This window comes from Pipra filicauda, unplaced genomic scaffold (assembly GCF_003945595.2).
Source record: "Pipra filicauda isolate LSUMZ 115617 unplaced genomic scaffold, ASM394559v2 scaffold261_size1826302_pilon, whole genome shotgun sequence".
Lineage (NCBI taxonomy): Eukaryota > Metazoa > Chordata > Aves > Passeriformes > Pipridae > Pipra > Pipra filicauda.
The window spans coordinates 590,436-597,621 of NW_024104378.1; positions in this window are offsets into that span (position 1 = coordinate 590,436).

Here is a 7,186-nt window from a genome sequence, read left to right on the forward strand (position 1 = left end):
CCAGCTCTGCCTTCCCTATCAGCCATTCCGGTCTGACTTTCCAACAACTTCCCCTTCGTGCCGGCTTCACTTCCTCACTGTGAGGGGCCGGTGTGGTGCAGCTCGGCACAGGCAGCTCAGTGCAGTGTGGGCATGGCATGACAAGTACGGCATGGCACAGCTGTCATGGTGCACCTTGGCATCGTGCAGGGTGGCACAGCTTAGTCAGCATGGTATGGCTGTCTATTTGCACCCTGACACAAACAGAGGGCTCACCCCCCTTGCTACAGCTCCTTTTCCCGGGGATATCCAGGATGTCCCCCTGATCTGCAGCTGCAGCGTTTTCCTGACCTTCTCAGCACTCAGGGTAACCCCACTGTGCAACCCATCCCTGCACCCCCAGACAGCCCCCACAACGCCAGGGCTTGGGCTCCCCAAGAGCCGTCAGCGAGAGAGAAACAACTTGTTAGAAACCCGAAAAGCAGCTCTGGGCTGCAGGTGGGAGGGAGGAAACGTGTCCTAAAAATACAGCAGCGCCTGCACGGTCCCCGAAGGTGGCTGAGCAGATGGCGTGTCTCGGCGGCCACCTGGGCTCCCGCAGATGGCACCCGGGGCTCCCCACTTCATGCCCCCCGCCCACGGCTTCGGGGGCAGGGGAAGGGACCGTAGGGTGTAAGCAGGGAGGAGAGTCCCAGAGTATGGAGCTGTGGGGGTGCTGTGCTGCAGGGTCACAGGAGCAGGACAAAGAGGGGTGTCACCAGCAGAGTCTCTGCCCTCTGGGTGCCGCCTGGAGCCCTGGGGGACATTGAGAATGGTCTGGGTGCTGCAGGGAGATGAGGGGAAGCCCCAGTATGGGGCTGATGTGCAGGCAGAAAGGGCCACACACTACAAACCACAGCCTAACCCATCCAGGACTGTGTGCTCAGGGCGAGACACCAAAGCTGCCCGCAGCACAGCTCTGCTCCGGACACACATCCTGCATCCCAGGAATGCTGGGGCATCCCAGCTCCATCCTACCCACTCTGGTGCCTGTACCCCACCAGCAGAGGTAGAGCAGTCTGGCCATATAGACTGAGGGCTGGCAGAGGTTTTGGCAGGGTTTCCATCTGTGTTTCAGGCTCTTGCTTCTTCCCCTTTTATTTCTGGCTGGCCCAGGTGGGCACGGTGTCATCGCTTGGTGTTTTGCCAAGCTGCCCTGCTGTGAGGACAGGGCTCACCAGGGGAGACAGAAAATGGCCACTTCTGGGGAGTGTCCCAGGGCAGCAAGTCAAAACCAGAGGGTTTCAGGGCCGACCAGGAAAATCCCACCCAGCTGCGGCCCCGTGTCCCCATGTTACCCGTGTGGGAGGGTTTTCTCTGCCAGCAAACAGGCAGCACCTGCCCAGGCAGCTGCAGGCAGGCGCTAGGCTGTCGGGGCACAGGGAATGCCCCAGTGTGAGGGGAACCTCTGGGCTCCCGAGGTCTGACTCAGTGTGGGGGGAACTCCTGAGGTCCTGATGTCTGGCTTAGTGGAGGAGGGAACCTCTGGGATCCAGAGTTCTGACTCAGTGTGGGAGGAACTCCTGGGGTCTTAGGGTCTGGCTCGGTGTGGGGGGAACATCTGGGGTCCCAGGGTCTGGTTCAGCCTGGAGAGGAACTCCTGTGGGCACGGGGTCAACCCTGGCATGGGGGAAACCCTGGGATTCCAGGATTTGTCTAGGTAAGAGGGGAACATCTGGGTCCCAGGGTCTGGTTCAGCATACATGGAATCCCTGGGGGTTCAGAGTCCATCCTGGCATGGGGGAACCCCTGGGGCATGGGGTCTGCCCCGTCACAGGTGACCCCCTCCCGCCCACGCTCCGGGGAGCCCACTGGCGCTCCCAGCCGGTTTCTCTCTGAGTCAGAGCCGTGTCTGCTGCCAAGCATAAACTTCCCCCTGGTAAAGGAGAAGCAGGATGGGCTCCCACCACCCCCACACTCAGAGCAAGGTGGGGGAAGGAAGGCAGAAAGCCCCGGGGGCAGAAAGCCCCGGGGGCAGCCGGGGTCCCACTGCGGCTCCCACCAGCCCCCTTGGCATTTACCAGGGCTGTGCCAGCCCCGCACTTGGCGTGACATGGCACAGCAAGGCACGGCACGGCATGGCATGGAACGCTTCCCTGGGGCTGGGGAATGCCCCGAGCCCATGTGCCCCACTGCCTGCAACACCCCATTGCCTTCCCCTTTCCATCTGAGAGTGATGGGTGGGGAACCCGAGGGGAAAGGCAGCGGCAGCAATAACCGGTGAGCAAAACATCACCGGCAGCTGCCGGAACCAAAAAGAAACCATCACCTTCCAAAATGGGATGGGACGAGGCCACGGCCCCGCCGTGTGGCTAAGAAGGGGCTTTTATACACCGACGCCCAAATCTGCTTCTTCCAGCTTAGGGAAACGGGGATACAGGAGCAAAGGCAGGAGCTGGGGATGGGAAAGAGAGCGACGGCCAAGCCGGGGAGATGGGAGCTGCCGAGAGTTCACATGGAACACAAAGACAAATTCTTTTAGAAAAAAAAAGGGGGGGGAAGAAATCAAAGGGATGTGGAGAGGGAGATAAGAGGGAAGACAGAGCAGGGAGACGGAGGGAGCAGAGAGGACGCGGGCAGAGGGAGGCAGGCGGCGCGGGGAGGCGAAGCGGGAGCCGGGGGAGCTGTCTGGCGCGTCCCTATCGCCTCTCTCCATCGCGGGAGCCCAACCTCAAGTAGTTTTTCACTGAGATTGGAGTGATCAGGTAGGGCTGCCCTCGGCGGCAGCTGCGGGGCTGTGAATAAGCACCTGCTTATCTCTGCCCAGCGGCTGTGCGCGGCTGCAGATTGCGGGGGGACGGGAGCTGGCTGCCGGCTGCGATTTCCATATCAGCGCCCTGCAGCCGCCTGCGCCAAATAAACACAACAGCCCCACGGACAAAAGGTTAATTATCAATTTTCAGAAAGGGAGAGAGAGGGGAGGGGAAGAGAGGAGCGGAGCGGCCGTCGGCAGCCGCGGGGATGCGCAGCCGGTCCCTGATGGGGTGCTGGGCTCTGTGCCCCGGGCACGGCGTCCCTGAGTATCCCCGGGGCTCTGCCGGCACTTCAGGGGTTGTGGGGACGGGGATGGGGATGGTGAAGGAGGTGGGGATGAGGATGAGTACAGAGACGGGAATGGGGACAGAGATGGAAATGAGGACAGATATCAGGATGGGGATAGTGACAGGGGTAAGGATGGAGAAGGAGATGGGGATGGGGACAGGAACACGGATAGGGATGGAGATCGGGATGGGGATGAGGACAGGGATAGGAATGGAGATGGGGATAGGGACAGTGACAAGAGTGGGGATGGAGATAGGAGGGGGGACGGAGAGGGGGATGTGGACAGGGATAGGTATAGACATGGGGACAGAGATGGGAATGGGTCTGTGCATGCACAGAGGCAGTGGGATTGGGGGAAGACATAGGAAGAAAGGACCCTCACAGTCCTCTGGTTTAGTCCTGACTGGGCAGAGGCAGGGCTGGAAGAAAGCACATCCTCTTCCTCCTCATGGACCTACGAGTCCCTGCCAGCTCCACTTCCCACAGCCACATTTCTGTATTCAACAGCTTCCTCCTCTTATCAGAGCAATCATGGGCTCCAAGTTCAGCTGGGCTAGGGGCTCAGGGAGAGATGGGGAGGGAAGAGGTGCCCTGATAGCCCCAGCTCTGGGGAAGGGAGAGGTGGATGGTGGCATTCCCCTGCTTGTAGGTTAGACCAGGTGAAGCCATCAGGGATCCTCATGAGCCTTAATCCCTGTGCTTGGAGTCGGGACTTGTCCTTCTCTCCTGCCACTCAGGAACAGGTTGTTAAATGGGGCTAGGGATGATGCCACTGCCCTGGTGTGACCCACCCTGTGCCCCGCATTCACTCAGGGCTGGAAAACTGCTCTCCTGCTGCAACCATCCCTGCTCCAGGATGGTTTTCCCATCCTGCAGGTCTGTCTGGTGAGGGAGCACTGCCCCACATGTGCTCATGATGTTTCCAGCTCCCATGGAGAGACACAGAGCCCAAAAGTGCTTCACAGGGCAGCAGCCACATGGCTGGGAAGCCTCGAGCCCACATAGCACCAGATTTAGCCACAGACATGCTCCTAAAAATAGCCAGGAGCTGGGAGGCTGGAGAGCTGCATCTGCTGCCACAAGGAGCAAACACAGAGCTCCAGCCCTCATCCCATGGGATTGGGGTGCACAGAGCTGGGGTGCACAGGACTGGGATGCACAGGGTTGGCCCCAGAATTGTTTGGCTGCAGGAGAGTTTGGAGCTACTGGCATGAAAGAATGTAGCCATCCCTGTGCCAGCCTGATGCCAGGGCCAGGAGGACATCGGGATGGAGACAAGGTGCTCTCGGTTTTGGGATGGTCCTAATCCACTGGGGAATTGAATGTGCAGCTGTGGATAAGAATATCCACAGAATACTGAGGGTTGATAATATTTAGCACCTCAGCAAGGCTTTAATGTAGTCGGGGTTTTGCACCTCTTGCCTGATGGATGCTCCAGGATTCTGGAGCGGTGAGGAGATGGGTTTCCCTGGGGGATTTGGGGTGAGAAGCTGGGGACAGAGCCAGGACTCAGAAAACCGTGGTGCCTGGCAGGTATCACTGTGATCTCCAACGTAGCTCCAACCTGCCCCACGCCCCAAGAGGGGTCTGACCTCCAGCTGGCAAAACATGCTAAAAATACCAGGATAAATATACGAGGGAATGCAGGCGGGATGTGAGCATCTCAGGCTGGAGCAGCCAGCCTCCCCCAGCTTTGCCCAACCCCCCCCCCCAAATAACCCCAGCCCAAAATCCTAACCCAAGGCCCATCTGGTGTCCAACTGATGAGCACAGATGTGTTTGGGATTTCCGAGCCGGCTGGCAGCCATTCAGACCTGTCGCAAGCTGCACCTGCTGCAGGATATTTTCCCTTCTGGATTTAATCCCCACTCCCCCAGAAGCCCCAGGCACCCCCCACGACTGGGTGTGCAGCAGGAGACCCCCCCCCAAAGTGATGACCTTCCTGCCCCGTGCCTGTCCCTGCCATAAATATGGATGTGGAAGCAGGAGAGAGTGGAATTAAATATCCAAGCAAGGAGACTGTCATAGGGGAGAGAGGCCCAAATCTCAGCCCCCCTCCAAGAAAATGCCTGGAAGAGGGGATGGTGTCACAGCCGCCCTCCCCTGGGATTGATTTCACCACCTCCAGCATTTTTTGGGAAGGCTGAACGGGATTTCTCAGAGCATCCCCAGCTGGCCATAGCCACAGAGACCCGAGCCTTTCATTGCAGGCAACGAGCCCAAGAGATGCCCTGGTGTTTGGAAACTGGCCAGGGCATTACCTAGCCCTCCAGTTCCCTCCCCCACCCCAAATTAACGCACCATTATTATGTTTTAACAAGGTTCTCCCAGCTCAGATGTTGACTCCTGTGATGATCGTGGAGCCTGTGGAGGGAATAAACAGCAAATCCCCTTTTAAATGAAGGGCTCGCCAAGGGATTAGGAGCAAAGGGGTGGCCTGGGCCCCCCCAGGCCCCCCTCCCGGGGGCTGCCTGTGCAGATATGCGGGGCAGGAGAGGCCTCGTCTGTCCGTCTGGCCCGTCTGAAGTGGTCCTGGGCGATAGGGAGTGATTAGGATTAGATACATCCAGGATGAGAGTTTTTTCACCAGATAGGGATGATAATGGGACCCATGGGGAGGATTATGGTCCCGTCTCTCCAAGAGAGCTGCCATCTGCATATCCGTCTCCTGACGTGTCTGCTCCCCCGACGTGCCCAGCCGGACTCTCCCTTCTCCATGCTGGATCCTGGGATGGCAGCACTGACTCACTGCACCCATTAAGGCTGGACCTCACACTCCATCCCCACCAGGGTATGTGGGAATGAGGGCTTGTGGCCATCCGGGGTGGGATATGTGCTGTTCTGGACATGAGCACAGCACCCAGCATCCCTGCATCCCTGGAATTCTTAGCATCCCTTCACATTCCTCAGGAACCCAGCATCCCTGTACTCCAGGATATCCAACATCCATGCAGTGCTCAGCATTCCTGCACATTGCCGAGGCACCCAGCACTCCTGTTGTCCCGGGGTGCTCAGGCATCCCTGAATCCTCCGGGCACCCAACATCCCTGTATCCCTCGAATGCTCAGCATCCCAGCATCTCAACATCTCTGTCACCCTGGGGCATCCAGCACTCCTGTATCATTGGGATGCTCAGGGATCCCCTGTTGTGTCCTGGTTTAGGGCCACCTCCACACATCCAGGATGCTGGCAATGGCACGGGGTGACATCTCCCTGTGAGCACGGCATGAGGCTCCTCATCCCTTGACATTCCCACCCTTTGACTTTCTCATCCCTGAGACGAGCACTCCTGTCCTGGCTGCCACAGGGAAGAGAGCGGGAAGTGAGCGGTGAGAACTGGCCTGTTCCCATCACCCAGCATCCCACTCCCTCCCGGCAGCATATTTCCCTGCTGAAGTCAGAGCCATCCAGCAAACCCCCTGCTCCTGCCAAGCCCAAACATTTCCTATTTGGGATGTACACGCCACATCCTCAGCTGTGACACTGTCCCGGGGCGGCACAGGCTGGGAGCACACGCGTGTGCACAGCTGGAGCATCCCAGGGAAGGCTGGAGCTGTTGTGCCCGCCATAATTATGGAGAGAGAGAGAGAGTGGCGTTTCAAAGTTTGGATAAAACCTTAATTGGAGTCTTGGTTGGTCTTAATTATATTAAAGACAGAGTGAGCAATGGGCTTTTTATTAGTTAATGAGGATTTTCATTTTCCAGCAGAGGAGCCCTTTGATGTTTCCAGGACTAATGGCTGTTAAATTCAACTTATTTGCTTTGCCAGTGGTGGAGGGTGATGGGGACCAGGGGCTACCCCGGCCACGGTGCCCAAAGCCCTGGGAGCCACCAGCCACTGCAGTGAGAGGACAAGGATGTTCACACCCCATCCCACCAGGGTCACAGGGGAACAAGGACTCGTGGCCACCAGGGGTGGGAGATGTGTTGTTTCTGCACATGAACCCAGCACCCAGCATTCCTGTGTGTCCCTGGAGTGCTCAGGCAGCCCCCTGCATCCCTGGGTTGCTCAGCATCCCTGCACAATCCTGGGGCACCCAGCATCCCTGCATCCCTAGGGTGCTCAGCATCTTTGCACAACCCTGGGGCCCCCTGCATCCCTGCATTACCAGGACACTCAGCATC